This window comes from Pinus tabuliformis, chromosome 1_1 (assembly GCF_031772625.1).
Source record: "Pinus tabuliformis cultivar Carrire ecotype Pingquan chromosome 1_1, CPIR1, whole genome shotgun sequence".
In the NCBI taxonomy this organism is placed as follows: Eukaryota; Viridiplantae; Streptophyta; class Pinopsida; order Pinales; family Pinaceae; genus Pinus; species Pinus tabuliformis.
The window spans coordinates 903317111-903333714 of record NC_142297.1 but is presented as its reverse complement, the minus strand read 5'-3'; the positions used below and the strand labels follow the sequence as shown (position 1 = coordinate 903333714).

Genomic DNA, 16604 nt, shown 5'->3' with positions numbered 1-16604 from the left:
GGCGTATTGCGCAAATCTAAAGGATGAATGGGAAAGATTCAGTCTTCCCAAATGCATTATGCACTCTAAGGAAAGAAGGAGGGCACAGGGCGCACTCCTGAAGGTTGAAAGAGGAGGCTTTGGGGTGTGCTTATGCACTCAAGAGGCCTAGGAGGGCACATGGCACAAGTACGAAGGCTGAAGGGTGAAGCTTTGTGCCTTCGAAGTGCGCTCATGCGCTCAAAGGGTTAGGAGGGCGCATAGCTCATTGTGGGAGGATGAAGCGTTGAGCTTAAGGTCTTTGGGGTGCACTCATGTGCTCATGGAGGGCACACTTCTTCGAGTCAAAGGAATTTGCTCAAAGGAAGACTTGATTTCTTGAAGGGCGCAGTTTAGAACAAGGAAGGGGAAAGGGCTTAAGGAGTGCACTTTGCACTCTTGGAGGGTGCATGGTACACTTCTAAACAATGCAGGATTCTCAATCAAGACTTCAGAGTGCGCTCATGCATTCTTGGCCTCAATGGGTTTGCTTTGAAACTAAAATTTGTCTAAGTCCGGAAGATAAGGATGGGGGCGAACTCGATGAGTTTAGACATAAAATCAAGTGCGACACATACCAACTCGTCAAGGAAACTTAGACAAGTTTGAACAATGATAAGTATACATTCAAAACACCACTTTGCATGCATTCTCCAAATACAATTGGTGGAGTGTGTGTGATTGCGACCAAAAGTGTCGTTTTACAACAACAAAGATGTTACGACCATGAAATGTACTAAAAGGTGTTCTACTCGATGCGACAACACTTGAGAACATTTCAGAACACTTGAAACGTATAGAATGACATGAGACAACACTTAACGATCAAGGTGACACTAGATATGACAGTGATAGTAGGCTCCAAAATTCGACTGTAGTGAAATTTTTGGAGGGTTTTGTGCAGCCACAACATAACTCCATTTATGCCTCGATATATTTGTGTAGACAACCACGATACTTGATCACTATAAGTTTCTCAAAGTCCTTGATAGCGAACTTCATGTGCAAGGTATGAACAATATTCATGAACTCTGGCACTTTTTGGTCCCTTTCCTATCGTAGTGTGGTCCATTTTATGTACTTTCGTTCATAATTTCCAACAGGGTAATATTGTTCCTTAACAACATCGCTAAAAGAGTTCCAAGAGGGTGTGATTGAATGTAAGGGGGATTCCTCTGTGGTAATTTTTTCATAGTAAGTTTCCCATTAGTCCTTAACATGGGGGGTTGGCCATTAGGAGTGTAAAAGTAATATTTTCTCTATTGAAGAAATTATGGGCCGAAAAATATCCTTCTAATAGATTTAACCATTTATTTAGAGCATCTACATCTTTCTGGACTTCAAATATAGGAATATCAAAGTTAACTTGTACATTGAAGGGGGCGACACCTCCGAAGTGGTTGTTGGATGAAGATTTATCGCTTATTGGTATTAGCTGAAGTATCTAGGAAATGTTATCCATCATCTCATTCCTTTTCCGCTTGAGGGCTTCTTCGAGCAATAATTTGATAGGACCTCTTGGTCCATCGTCCCTTTTTTCTTCCACCATGGGAGGTATTTAGGGTTAGCCAAGATGACCTTGCAAGGGATCAAGAAGTTTGATTCCCAACTCCCTATAGCTTGACCTCGTTGGGGACATGAAAAGAAAGATAGAAAAAAGAGTAAACCACATCAATACTACTAATTCATATTTAAAAAGGGAACATACTGAAATATAGATTTAAAATAAAAATATAGAGCTAAATGAAACTAAACTTCAATTAATAAATAAAAATGCTTAAACTATTTACATGTAGAAAGAAAGAAAATTAGTTCGAACAATGGTAATTTATCTCTAAGAAGAGATGTGATGGTTACACGCCTTATGAACTGTGTTACAATGAGTCTCGAAAGCCTTTTTATCATTAAAAAATAATGAGAAACACTAAGCATCCAAAACCCTAACCCTTGGAGATGAAGCACCAAAGGCTTATGGGCCCCAATTGGGTAAGTTGGAACGTCAACTTCCTAGGGTCATAATATTGGCATATGATCTATATTTTGTGTGCACAATAACCCGTCAATTTTTTTTTATTTGAGGAGAATAACTTTCAACCAAAAACGTGAGTCATAGTCTCTTGTTTGCTTGTTTCCCCAAAAAACATTGTTTTGGCCTCAAATCAGCTCTAGAAATTCAGTACCTGAAATTGCCAAAAACTGGAAACCACCAAAATGTTGAAAATGCAACAAGATGATGGAGCTTAGTGAGAAGAAGTCGCCTTCACTAAGTGGGCCCGCAGGCTATTTTTGGCGCAAAGTCTATTTTTAGACATATGGATCATGGTCTATGAGTTGCAGGATGTTGTTTATGGATGATTGGTCATGTTTGGAAAAATAGATGGACTTCTATTTTTGGTTCACAGCGGAGTGATCAGAGTCTATTTTTAGACTGCCAGGCTAAAAATAGAAACAGTCAAATATTATTAGCCCTTAGTAATATTTGGACTCTAAACATTATCTTATTCTCTTGGAGCACTTCAATTCGAGCTACGGATGTGGCACATGCAGCTGACAGAAGGAATCACGTGGTTTCTTATGTGTTAGTTGAGCTATTGCATGGAGGACTTTAGTTAGAACTCATGCATGTGAGTTCTGTGGAGTTGGATGTGGAGTTGATGGAGTTGTGTTCAGTTTGACTTAGTTGAACTAGTTGTATTTAGTCTAACTAATGAATACACTAGTGATGAGTTGTGTGAATTAAATATTAATTAATTCACTAATTATTAACTCATAAAGAAACTGAAGAATACACCGGTTAACTCAGTGCATGGACAGTTCAACAGAGACAGGTGTTAGAGGTAAGTGAAAGGGTGAGTTGTGACTATCAGTTGTGCATGAGATTTTGCACATGCAGGGATTGAGTTATGCCAATGAGGATTGCGCAGTGTGGGCCAATATCAAGGCAATTGTAGCTTGTGCTCACGTGATTTTCACCAGGGATTGTGCAGTGGAGGCAGGCAAAGCAGCGGAGGAGATTTGAACCTGTGACTTGTTCGGATCTGAGCTAGTTTTGTGTGTAATAGGTGGAGATAGTACTGAGTACTAGAGAGGAGTATTGTACTATGTATTGTTACATGTTCTCAATCATTAATATATAGATAGTGTGGGGTTTTTAGCTGTATGCTTTCCCCGGGTTACATATTGTATTAATGTGTGCATGCGATTGATGTTTCATTGTTTTTAATGCTGCTAAATTGATGATCAACGTAGAGGAGGTTATGTATTATGCATGTATTCCGCAATAGTGTATAATCGGGATAATCTCTGTGAATAAGTGTTTATTATTCAAAATTTCTACACAAAATAGGAAAAATATGTTGTGAACTAGTGGAGTAGGTGGGTGGATGTCAATATCCACCTTGATTAGTCCTCCCCCCTTAGGAAGCAATGGTAACCATTGGATTGAGTATCATCATGAGATGAGGAAACTTTTGTTGAACTTGGTCCCTAGGGAGCCACTTGCCTTGGTGCAGGAGTTGCCCTGCTTTGACAACTCGATACAATTGGATTCTCTAATGGCAAGTTTTCTTAATATGTGTGTCCATGATCTGATTAGTGACGGCCTATTCTTTGCAATATAGGTTGAGTTTTTTCGGTGTTATTTGTTCTATAATTTCTGATTTGTCCAACAATAGTGGAAAGTATCATTGAAGGCAGTCCACATTAAACACTAGGTGTAGGCCAAGGAATGGGGGGATACTTAGCTCTAAAGCATTATGACCCACAACCTTAGTGATGGTATAAAGTCCATAGTGGAGTGGTTGAATCTTTTTATGGGCCCCTGCAAGGTGTTCCTTCTGCAAATGCAACCAAACCTTGTTACCCACTTGAAACTTATGTGGCACCCGATGTTGATCATGGTGTTCGTACTTAATATTGGCCTTGTGTAGGATATCATGAACCTATTGGCTAATTTCATTTAATAAAATTGGTGGCTTTGTTGACTTCGGATTGAACATGTGCAGATTCTGCCTATGTAGTTGCAAGGGGAAGCACAACATCAATGGGGGACAATGGTTGAAATCCGAGGCACACCTGAAAGGGGTTGTGGTTAGTTTCACTATGGAAATCTATGTTGTAGACGTGTTAGACATAGGGGAGACTCTCATCCCATGTTTGTGTATGTTTGGAGTTGTACATGCATAATATGTACATGATCATCCTATTGACAGCCTCTATCTAGCCATCAGCCTGAGGGTGGAAGGTTGTCAATTTAGTGAGTTTGGTGTACAACATTGACCAGAGGCTCGACTAGAAAATGCTTAGAAACCTACTATCCTGATATGATATGATGGTCTGCAGGATCCCAAAATGTGCCCACACTTGTTCGAAGAAGAGCTTGGCAATGGCTTCTATTAGGACACTCTTCTTGCAAGTAGCTAATATGGCCATGTTAGAAAATATATCAACGACCACAAACAAACAGTCATCATCATGCTTTGTAGAAGGAAGGCCAGACATATAGTCAAAAGAGATGGATTCTCAAGGTTAGCTAGGAGTAGGCAAAGAGATGTATAGGTCTTGTTTCTCAATAGTTGGTTTGGCAATGACATCGACAATGCAAGACTTCATATATTTGCATACATCTTGTTGGAGCTTCGACTAATAAAAATACTTCTACAATATTACCATTGTCTTCTCTATAACAAAGTGTTTGACTACCCAACTTTAATCTGCCTCCTAGATCAACCTCGCACGCTCGCTTGAATGAACGCAAAGGTGTCCAAGGTAGGTCAACAACCCATACTGAAGGTGGAAGTATGAAACTAGCTTTTGGTTTATCGACATCTTGTAGGCGGCAGTGAATTTTGAGTCAGTATCGCATAACTGCATCCATCCAAAGGTCTCTTGCCCACAAGTGTTGGGAACTGTGTTCAGTGCCACAATTAGGGGCTAAAAGAGGAAGTATGCAATGTGATTTGTTCTACCCTTCTTGTATTTAATGTTCAGATGGAATTGTTGCAAATATGTCAACCATTTCTGGTGGTCATCGTTCTATAAAATTTCCATGTGTCTGCATAAATTAAAGAGTCCAATGATTTGTGTGGATGATTGTCTCCTTCTCTAGAATATAATGCTTCCATTGTCGGTAGGCCTATTCAATGGAATACATCTCATTATCATATATGTCATGCCTTTAGACAATATTTGAGAGTGTTTCACTGTGATAGGCCACAAAATGCCCTTATGAGTGAGGACTACACCAATAGAATATTTGAAGGCAGTTGTCTCAATCTCAAATGGTTGTTGCAGGCATAGTAGGATGAAGATTAGTGCACAGTAAAGGCAATGATTTAGTTCAACGAATGCCTTATGTTGTGACTCAAACCACAAAACTTTGTTTTTGCTCCGCCCTTGGTAACTTGGCTTAAGGGCCAAGTGATATGAGAGAATCCCATCACGAATCGTCGAAAGAAATTAGCAAGGCCTAGTCATCGAGGCCTTCCAATCCCGAATGAATTGGATCTTATCTGGATCCACATGCACACCAAGTTCAACAATAATGCAACCTAGATATTGGACCTTGTTCATGCCAAAGGAACATTTTTCGAAGTTAGCACATGGCTTGTGCTACCTGAATATGTTGCAAATGCTTTGCCCGACTATTTCTAAAGATGAGGATATCATCTAGATATACAACCGCGAACGAGTTGGTGAAAGGTTGTAGGATGCCATCCATCAGCCTCATGAAAGTTGCAAGGGTATTCGTCAAACCAAAAGGGCATGACCAACCACTCAAAAAGACCCTCCTTGGACTTGAACACATTCTTCCACACATTTGTGGGTTCTATTGGAACTTGGTGATAATATGACATCAAGTAAATCTTGTTGAAGTACATGGCCCCCTTGAGATAGTCAAGAAGGTTGTCAATATGTGGAATCAATTATATGTTCCTTACTATGATTTTGTTTAGAGCTCAATAATCAATGCATAGTCTCCAGGTCACATCCTTCTTCTACATAAGCACGATTAGCCCCCCATAGGGTGAGGAAATTGGTTAGATGTGCTCCTTTTGTAATAGCTCTTAGATTTGTTGCTTGATTTCCTCATTTTTCTAAAAGAGAGCGACGATAGATTGGCCCGTTAAGTAGAGGTGTGTGGGGGGTCAAGTTGATTGAATGCTTAACCTGACAAAGCAATGATATTCTCGTAGGTGAGGAGAAGATGTCCCTGTACTCTTCCATGACATTATCCACTTGTCTCTACTACATGAAGGAGCCCTTTCTGGAGGCCATGGATGTGGCCGTGATCTTCCCCTTACTTTGAGAGTTAATTAGGAAGAAAAATTCCTATTTTGGGAGATGATCTCACTACATTGCTTAGCATAGATCAAAGAAATAGCAGTAGGTGAGGCTAGCTTTGGTATTCTATATAATTTTATACCCAAAGTAATAATAACAGTATGGGTTCTAGACTCATACACAACATGAGGCTTCCACAAGTATGGTTTTCCTAACAAAACATCACAAACTTCAAGGGGAGCAACATCACACAATACCTCATTTGTGAAAGGCTTGATGTTGTAGGGCAGGTGGCATTGTTGGCTAACACGAGGATCTCTCCCTTGGTGGAGCCTTTAGATGGTGTATGGTTGTGGATGTGGTGTTTTTGGCAGACCCAACTACTTAATGACCTATGCTAAGATTAGGTTCTTTTGACTCCGAATATCGACAATGAAACACAACAATGCATCGTTCACCCACATTTCAAAGTGGAAGAGATGCTCACCTTCCTCTTGATCTTCAGGCTCACTTTGCTCGACCTTGGTGATGGCAACAACGGCATTGGGTTTTGCATCAATGATATGTTTCCCCTTGTCAGGTTCTGGTTTAGAGTTAGAACCTACATCTGACTCTGCAGCTTTTAGCTCGGCCACTAGTGACTCGTTAGTGCAACATTCATTTGTGCTATGAGTGGATCTCTTGTGGAACTCACACCACTTTCCCATGTCTTTCTTGTCTCACCGTTACTATTATTTACTTGTGGCTTCGATGGGTTGTCCTATGGTGTTGCTCCCAGGCTCTATCCTTGGTTTTACGGTTTGGAGCTGCCCTTGCCCTACTTCAGGTATGTATATTCAAAATTTTGCTTCTTATGTTAAAAATTTTGCTAGATTTTTACAACATATCGATATGTCAAGCCAAGCAAGGAGATGTCCAAGAAATCCATTTCTTCTTGGATGTATTTATGTAGAAAACCACGTACTTGAGCACAAAATGTCGCTAAGAGTCCTTGATTCCAACTTTGTGCACAAGGTATGATATATATTTGTGAACTCTGGCACTTTTTAGTCTGTTTCCTACTGTAGGGTGGTCCATTTTATGTACTTGTCTTTGTAGCTTCCAACGAGGTAATATTGTTCCTTAACAACATTCCTAAAAGTGTTCTAAGAGGCTGCGACTGCAAATAGGGGGGATTCCTATGTGGCCATTTTTTCACAGTAAGTTTTCCACCAGTGCTCGACATGGGGGGCAACCTTTAGGAGTGCAAAAGTAATATTTTCTCTATCATAGAAATTATGGAGCGAAAAATATCATTTCGACAAATTTCATCATTTATCTAGAGCATCTCCATCTATCTGACCTTCAAATATAGGAATATCAAAGTTAACTTGTACCTTGAAGGCGATGGCGCCTCCGAAGTGGTTGTTGGACGAAGATGCATGACCTATTGGTATTTGCCAAAGCATTTGGGAAAAATTATTCGTCGTATCATTCCTTTGTTGCTCAAGTGCTTCTTTGAGCAACAATTTGATAGGATCTCCTGCTCCCTCGTCTTTCTCTTCTTCCTCCATGGGAGGTTGTTGGGGTCAGTGAGGATGGGCTTGCAAGGGCTCAAGCAATTTGATTCTAAACTCCTTATACCTAGACCTCGTTGGGGACATACACAAAAATAGCAAAAAAAACAGAGAGAGAGTAGACCACTATGATACCATTGATCCTGATTTAAGAAGGGAACAAAATGAAATACATATTTAAAATCAAAATACAAAGATACAATGAAACTGAACTTCAATTAATAAATAGAAATGCTAAAACTATTTACATGTAGAATAAAAGAAAACTATCTCGAAAGGTGGTAGCTTATCTATGAGAAGAGATGTGATGGCTACGTGCCTTCTGAAACTATGTTACAATGAGGCTCAAAGGCCTTTTTATCACGAAGAATCAATGACAAACCCTAAACATCCTTATGAAACTATGTTACAATGACGCTCAAAGGCCTTTTTATCACGAAGAATCAATGACAAACCCTAAACATCTAAAACCCTAACCCTAGGAGATGAAGCGCCAAAGGCTTATGGGCCTTGATGGGGTACATTGGAACGTCAACTTCTCGAGGGTGTAACTTTGTTATATGATCTCCATTTGGTGCGCATGTTAGCCCGTTAGAAAGGTCTATCCAAGAAGAACAACTTTTAACTGCGAAATTGAGTTAAAGACTTAAGTTTGCCAGTTTCCCCCCAAAAAAATCGGTTATGGCCTAAAAACAACTCTAGAAATTTAGGACTTGAAACCACCAAAATAATAAATTTACGCTGTGAGCCAGTGGAATAGGTGGGTGACCACCAATATCCACTTGGATCATATTTTGAGTAAAATTGACTGCAAAAAATGACCCCAAAAAAGTCATTTCATTTACTTATTAGACTACGTTAATAAAAACATAGAAAGAATTATTAAATGATTTAATATTATTTATTCAAATTCATTATGTAGATATGTAAAATTTATTTAAAATTATATTATAATATTCTTTCTTTTTATTGACAATGTTTATTATATATATATATATATATATATAAATTATTCAAAAATATTATGTGTGTGTCTTGGTCACAAAATCAACTTTTTATAATCTCTATTTATTTTAGTATAATTTTTCTCAGTGCAACTACATGTTTGACCACTATCTCAAGATGACCTTATCATTCCAAGTTAAAATCTTCATTAAAATTGAAATTGAACCTTACTAGATGGTGAAAAACTCTTCACTTCCACCATTAAAGCCAACCTCACACACACACACACACACACACACACACACACACACACACACAAGATTTTAAGTCAAAATATATTTGTAAGAATACACACGCGGCACATATCATAAGGTAACAAAAATGATCATAATTTAATGGTTAAGTATTTTTCTCTTTTCTTTTTTTTGTATAAGATATGTATGTGTGCCATTTACATCATATCAAAAAGATTAACATGAGTTATGTGCTCTATGTGTATTAGTCTTCCAAGGGGAAACCAAACCTGTAACATAGCATAATTGTTTTTTACCACTTAAAAAACTCTGAAACTAAAATAAAAGCTTAAAAGATGCTATCCACTTAACCTACTATATCCTAACTTGACGGCTACAGGGTTTCTCCTATGAACCTTTTATCTCAAAAAGTTACAAAACATCATAATAAAAATTGTTAGATGAAAACTATTTAGTGGGAGAATCCACCTAGACTATAATTGGTGGGATGGTGTCTTCTTAGGATTCTATAAACTCTAGATTTACCAGTTTCCTAGGCATCTTTGTCATCTTGATCTCTAGTTGCTTGATATGTTTTTGGGTTTAATCCAAACAAAGAAGAATTTTCTATTGTTCCTCTGATTTTTCAGCTAACACATTTCACATAATTGTCTTTAATTTCTAGTAGATGTCTATTGTTTAGATGTATTTAGTGTTTTAGGTCCTCATAATGCCCGTGTTCATAACAAAATTGTTAGCTCGTTCCAATAATTCTTAATTTGAGATGAATTTGTGTTCTATCATGGTCTCTCTCTCAACATTTTCAATTTCTTGTTCAATTGTTGGAGGAGTATTATTTAGAAAATCACGAGTTGAGTTCTTTATAACAACCTAAGCTTTGGTCATGAATGGTCTCGCACTATTGTGATGACCTCTTTTGTTTCATGCTCCCCTGCCTTGAGGCATGATTGTTCTCTTTTGATGCATAGATAATTGAAAGAGAAATATGTGCGGGGAGCTAACAAACCAATCAAAGGCAGGATTAAAGACAAGATTGTTGAGGAACAACTTACACCTCCCATATCCACATCAAAAACAAAGAAGAATTTCCTTACTTTTCAACTAACACATTTCCTATAATTGTCTTTAGTTTCTAGTAGGTGTCTAATGTTTGGGTGTATTTAGTGTTGAAGGTCCTCATAATGCTCGTGTTCAAAACCCAATTTCTAGCCTCCAATATTTCTTCATTTATGAATTTGTGTTTTATCCTGGTGTCTCTCTCGACATTTTCAATTTATTGTTGACTTATTGGAGGAGTATTGTTTAGAAAAACCCGAGCTCAGTTCTTTGCAACAACCTGATCCCTATAGATGAATGGTATTGCACTATTATGATGACCTCTTTTGTTTCATGCTCCTTTGCCTCGAGGCATGATTATTCTCTTATGATGCAGAGAGAGTGAAAGAGAAATATGTGCAGGAGCCAACAAACTAATTAAAGGTAGGATTAAAGACAAGATTGTTGAGGAACACATTACAACTTTCATTTCCACATTAAAAACCAACAACAATTTTGTTGGTTGCCCACTCTTAGGCTTTGTCCAACCCCAACTTCTAAGCAAGAAGAAAAATGATAATGTAGAAAAAGGAAGTGAGAGACCAAAACACAAACTAAAGAATGATTCAAGTGGCTTGGTTTTAAAGTTACAAAAGTTGTATGACTAAAAATTCCATTAGAGAGTACCATGTATGTATGTGGAAGGACTAAACCTGCTTTCAAAGGTTCTAATTAAATCAACAAAGTCCCAAACAACTTTGAAACCGAAAAAAGGATAATAATATGCATAGAAATAAGTGTGGGTAAGCCTTTAAGAGAGCCACAACCTTGCACTCTGTCCTACAAGCAGTGTTGAGATACAAGGGTGAATGAATAGAATGTCAAGAGCAGGAAGCTTCAAAGACAAAGGAAAGAAACTAAAGAACTACTAGAATAATGAAAGTGAAACCAACGAGGAAGGGGAAGAAACAAGAAGAATCGAAGTCGACTGAACGAGATGAATCTAGCATGGATAGGAAGCCAAAACTAGTAATAAAGAGTGACAAAAAGGAAACAACAACTAAAGTGAAAGAGAAGTGGAGATAGAACACATGCCTCAGCAGGGAAGTGTTGCGAAATGGTGGTGTCTAGCCACATAATTCTTTGAAGAGGAAAACAACTGTTGGTTTCCACTACTCTGTATTATGGATTGCCAAATGAAGTGTCCAATTGTTTCCATAATTAGACTGTCTATCTAGCTCCCTCGTGCCTACAACCATTTCCCTAAACAAGGCATTGCAACCTTACCGCTCCAATTACTTCAATAACACATCTTAATTGCACTAATGTTGGCGATGAATCGTGGTTGTATACTTTTCTTGATAATTTACCAGGTGGAAGGTACCATCAACCCCCATCGTCCTTTAATCATACAACACATATCATCTATTAGTTAACTATGTTGTGCACTTGCTATTGAAAATTTAATTGTTAACTATTATCAATCAACACATGTTAACTTGTGAACTTATTTGCGCTGAGAAGTGCTCTCAACGCTGGTGTGAAAGAGATGTTTTAATATCCTGTACTGCAAACATTTTGACTCAATCAAATTACATAATATATATATATATATATATATATATATATATAAATTATAATTATTAATTATAACATTTTGACTTTACATAAAAATAAAAGTAAAATAAAATAAATAATTATAATCAGTGATTAAACCAACTTAAATCAAATCTCTTTTTACTCTAAAAATAAATTTATACCTCAATAAGTTTGATCCATATACTTATAAATCCAAAATAAAAATGAAAATTATTATTATTTAATAAAAAATTATTTCCTTTAAATTTTAAGCGGGCCATTGAGTTATTATTTTACATCCTTACAAACTAATTTCTTAATTAAATAACTAAATTCTTAATTAAATAAAAATAATTTTAATTATTACTTCAAAGCTGATATTTATAATTTAGCTATAATTTTTAGCTTAAAGCTAATATTTAAAGAATTTTAAAACCGAATTTAAACTTTATTCAATAAATTAAAGAATTTATAAACGGAATTTAAACTTTATTCAATAAATCTCTGCAACGAATTCTGTTGATATGAAAACTGCATTTTTCGACATTCTTTTTGTCTGCTCTAAACCCATTGCAGCGTGCCTGGTTATGCTCCCGAGGCGACCTCAAATTTTTGTGTGGGAAAAGATGTAAACCATGCAATACATTTTATCGGCCTGGGATAGCTTATAGCGTTTCTGTGCTTTATCCAAAGAGTAAGTCCTTGATCCGCGATCGATTCTGTTGGCATCGATATGAGGACTCTGCATTTTCAGCATTCTTCACAAAATAGCATGCATTCTTCACAAAATAGCACTGTGTTATCCAAGCCAGGGGAAACTGGGTTCCCAGCCTATGCCAAACTGGATTCCAAGCTCCTGAATCGATGGATTTTGCGGGATTATACGTACCCCTTTCCATGCATTCACCTACCAGCCTTCATGTAAATTCACATGTGATCAGAATCACGCATCAATTCATGGACCAGGTTTAATACCCACATACCATATTCTAACTAATCCAAAAGTACTACCCTTCACAGGCAATGGCCATAATAGCTTTATTGATAATCCCAAAAGAATACTATACATGGAAGAAGAACGTACAGAGTTTTTTTGGTGTAGTGCATCAGAGTAGAGTTTATTTGAGCACAGTTTCTGCGACAGTGGAAAATAAGGGAAAACCTAAGCGGGATTCTCGGAATAAAGAACCCGGTGGCATTGTTGGCGACGTCAGAACACTTGCCAATAAAGGGAGATTGAAAGAAGCTTTTGATCGATTGTGTACAATGGAGCAGCTAAGAATAAGACCGGATTCATATACTTATGCTTGTCTTGTGCAAGGGTGTATTGCTATCAAATCCATAGCGATAGGAAAACAAGTTTATGTGCACATGAAGCAAGTGGGATTTCGGCCTGATGTCTTTTTGCAGACAAAACTTATCACCATGTTTTTAAAATGTGGAAGTCTTGTGGATGCACGCCAAGTGTTTGACGAAATGCATGAAAAGAATGCTGTCACCTGGACTACCATGATTGCGGGGTATGCTCTTCGTGGGCAGGAGATAACGGCTCTGGCGCTCTTCTACCAGATGAGACAGGAAAGCGTGAAAGCCGATCACTATATATATGCTAGCATTCTCAGGTCATGTGCAGGCTTAGCGGTTTTTGAACAAGGAAAGCAAGTGCATGCGGATATCGTCAAGAGTGGATTCCAGTGGGATTTAGTTCTCTGCAGTGCTCTTGTGGACATGTATGCCAAATGCAATAGCATTGAAGATGCACGTAAAATGTTTGATGAAATAAAGGAAAGGGATGTTGTTTCGTGGAATGGTATTGTTGCAGGATATTCTAAATCTGGGAATTTGAATGATGCGTGCCAAACGTTTCATGAAATGCCTCTAAGGAATGTTGTTTCATGGACCACTTTGATGTCAGGATATACACAGCTGGGAAATGGTCAAGAGAGCCTGATACTTTTTAAACAAATGCAACGGGCAGGCATTAGAGCCGATGAGTTTACACTTGCCAGTGTTTTTGCGGCATGTGCCGATCTATCAGCTTTAATGCAGGGCAAGCAAGCTCATGCCTACCTTATTAAAAGGGGATTTGAGTCTGATCGTATTCTGAGGAGTGCCCTCGTCGACATGTACGCCAACTGCAGAAGTATGGACGATGCATATGAAATATTTGATGAAATGCCTCAGAAAGATATAGTCTCTTGGAATGGAATCATTGCGGGATATATGAAATGTGGGAATATGGTGGCAGCATGCCAAACATTTAATGAAATGTCTGAGAAAAATGTAATATCATGGACTACAATGATTGCTGGATACATAAATCATATGCACTGTAAGGAGGCATTGGCACTTGCCCGTCAAATGCATATTGAAGGAATTAAGCCAGATAATCGCACTTTTATCAGTTTTCTTCAGGCATGTGCTGGCCTAGGGGTTCTGGAACAAGTCAAGCAGGTCCATGCTCAAATAATAACTAATGGGTTAGAGGAAAATATGGTATTGACCACTGCTTTTATTGATTCGTATGCAAAATGTGGTAGCATAGATGATGCACGCGCTTTGTTTGACTGTATGCCTCACAAAGATGTTGTCTCCTGGAACGCAATTATTACAGCATATGGAAAGCGTGGGTTTGCCAAGGAGGCACTCCAACTCTTTGAACAAATGCAACAGGCAGGCACTAAGCCAAACCGTATTACATTTATTGGTGTTTTGTCTGCCTGCAGCCGGGCAGGTCTTGTTGATGAAGGCAGGCGGTACTTCGACAATATTAGTAGAGATAGTAACATTGCTTGTACAGCGGAGCACTATGCTTGCATGATTGACATTCTTGGTCATGCTGGGCGATTAGATGAAGCACATGAATTTGTTAATCAAATGCCTATTCGATCTACTGCTGAAGTGTGGGAGGCTTTGCTTTCTGCTTCCAGGGCCCATCACAATGTGGAATTAGGAAGGTGTGCAGCGGAATTTCTCATTGAGTTAAAGCCTCAACATGCAAGTGCATATGTGGTGTTATTGAACATTTATGGTGCAGGTGGATTGTGGGAAGATGCAGCAAAGGTTAGAAACTTGATGGAAGATAGAGGAGTGAGAACTGACACAGCGTGTAGCAAGATTGAGATCAAGCATGTAGTACATACATTTCTTGTAGGGGATAGTTCACACCCTCAAATAGAAGAGATTATTGCAACACTGAAGGAATTAGATAGACAGATGAAAGAACTGGGGTATGTGCCAGATGCAAACCTTCTGCTGCATGATGTGGAGGAAGAGCAGAAAGAACACAATCTTAAGTACCATAGTGAGAAGTTGGCCATTGCATTTGGACTTATTAGCTTGCCTTGTGGGACACTTGTCCGAATTGTCAAAAACCTTCGAATGTGTCCAGATTGCCACACTGCTGCCAAGTTTATATCTAATATTGCCAGGCGAGAAATCATTCTAAGAGATGCAAATCACTTCCATCATTTCAAGAATGGGCTGTGTTCCTGTGGGGATTATTGGTGATTCTTAGTCATATAAGCATCAGCACAAGCTATTTGACTATCGACTGTGCCTTGGAAGGTATGTTGTTATATGTTTTTAGTTTCCTGGTGTCCTTTAGCTATTATGATGTGTAATAGTATAAATTAGATTAATTAATTAACATGTGGCATGTTAATTGATAATTGTGGCATACTGATAGTTTTTTCAAGGGACATTTCATGAGATATTCTTGTGATGTATCCAATTCATGATAGCTGAAGGCATGCCAACATTCACTGTAAAATCTTACTTTTCTAGATCCAACCATAGTCTTACTCTGGAATGTCAGCTTATTAGCTTGCTCCTTGGGACACGTAGCTGAATTGTCGAGAACCTTTGTATGTGTCTGGGTTTTTACACTGCTGCCAAGTTCATTTCTAAGGTTGCTAGGTGAGAAATCATTCTAAGAGATGTAATCCACTTCCATCATTTCAATGATTGTCTGTGTTCCTGTGCAAATTATTGGTAATTCTCAGTCAAATACGTGTCAAGTGTAAGATAGTTGATTTGATTTTGATTTTGATTTTGTTTTGGAAGGATGGATTTTATTTCATGGTAGTTGAAGGCATGCCCATATTCACTGTAAAGTCTACCTTTTTGGTCCTACAAGCATTTGATGAACATCATTACGAAAAATAAGTGCAAAGTATAAACCTTAGAATGCCAGCGTATTAGCTTGCCCCCTGGGACACTTATTCCAAGTGTCAAGAACCTTTGTATGTGTCTGGATTGCCGCACTGCTGCCAAGTTCATTTCTGAGATTAATTAGATAAGTGCAAAGTTCAAAGTTATAAACCTTGGAATGTCAACTTATTAGCTTGTTCCTTGTGACACTCCATCTGAATTGTCAAGAATCTTTGTATGTTTCCTGATCACCATTGTTATGTATCAATTACCCTAAATAGCATAAAAAGAGAAATAATAAGTAATTTACACCTTACTAATGATAGAGAGTCAATGAATAAGAAGCCTCTTCGAGGTGGCAGCCTCCTTTTACAATATATCAAATGCACAAGACAAGATGCTTAGTCAAATGATTTTTCTTGATTTATAAATAGGAGATAAAAGAGTGCATGATGTATTCTATAGTCTAGGCTGACCTAACTATAATCAATATAATTATGATGAAAACGGGTTAGGACTTTAACATAGTCGCTCTCTTTTATAAAAAGCTTTGCCATCAGAGGTTGTAGTTGAAGGAGTTTCTTGATTATTTCTCACGTAGCTTCTTTTGGAGGCATATCCTTCCACTTGATCAGGGACTCCATAATGGTTCTATTCCAAAGAGAAATAGAACATCGATCTATAATTTTTTTTAGTTTAGGAATTATTTTTTCTTCTACATTGAATTTTGGAAGTTCAATCCATACTAGCATAGTCTGTCCTAGAACCTTTTTTAGGCAAGAGA

The 16604-nt window shown here is 37.9% G+C and overlaps 1 pseudogene across 8 annotated transcripts in view; it reads left to right on the top strand.

The window, feature by feature from the left end:
• The first annotated feature begins 12170 nt into the window (after positions 1-12170).
• LOC149217328 (pentatricopeptide repeat-containing protein At1g08070, chloroplastic pseudogene) overlaps positions 12171-16604 on the top strand; it is a 113435-nt pseudogene continuing 109001 nt past the window's right edge. For all 8 annotated transcript variants that reach the window (XR_016251254.1, XR_016251259.1, XR_016251258.1 and 5 more), the window contains exon 1: positions 12171-15235. The product of XR_016251254.1 is annotated as a pentatricopeptide repeat-containing protein At1g08070, chloroplastic pseudogene, transcript variant X2 (transcript). The remainder of the gene's footprint in view (positions 15236-16604) is intronic.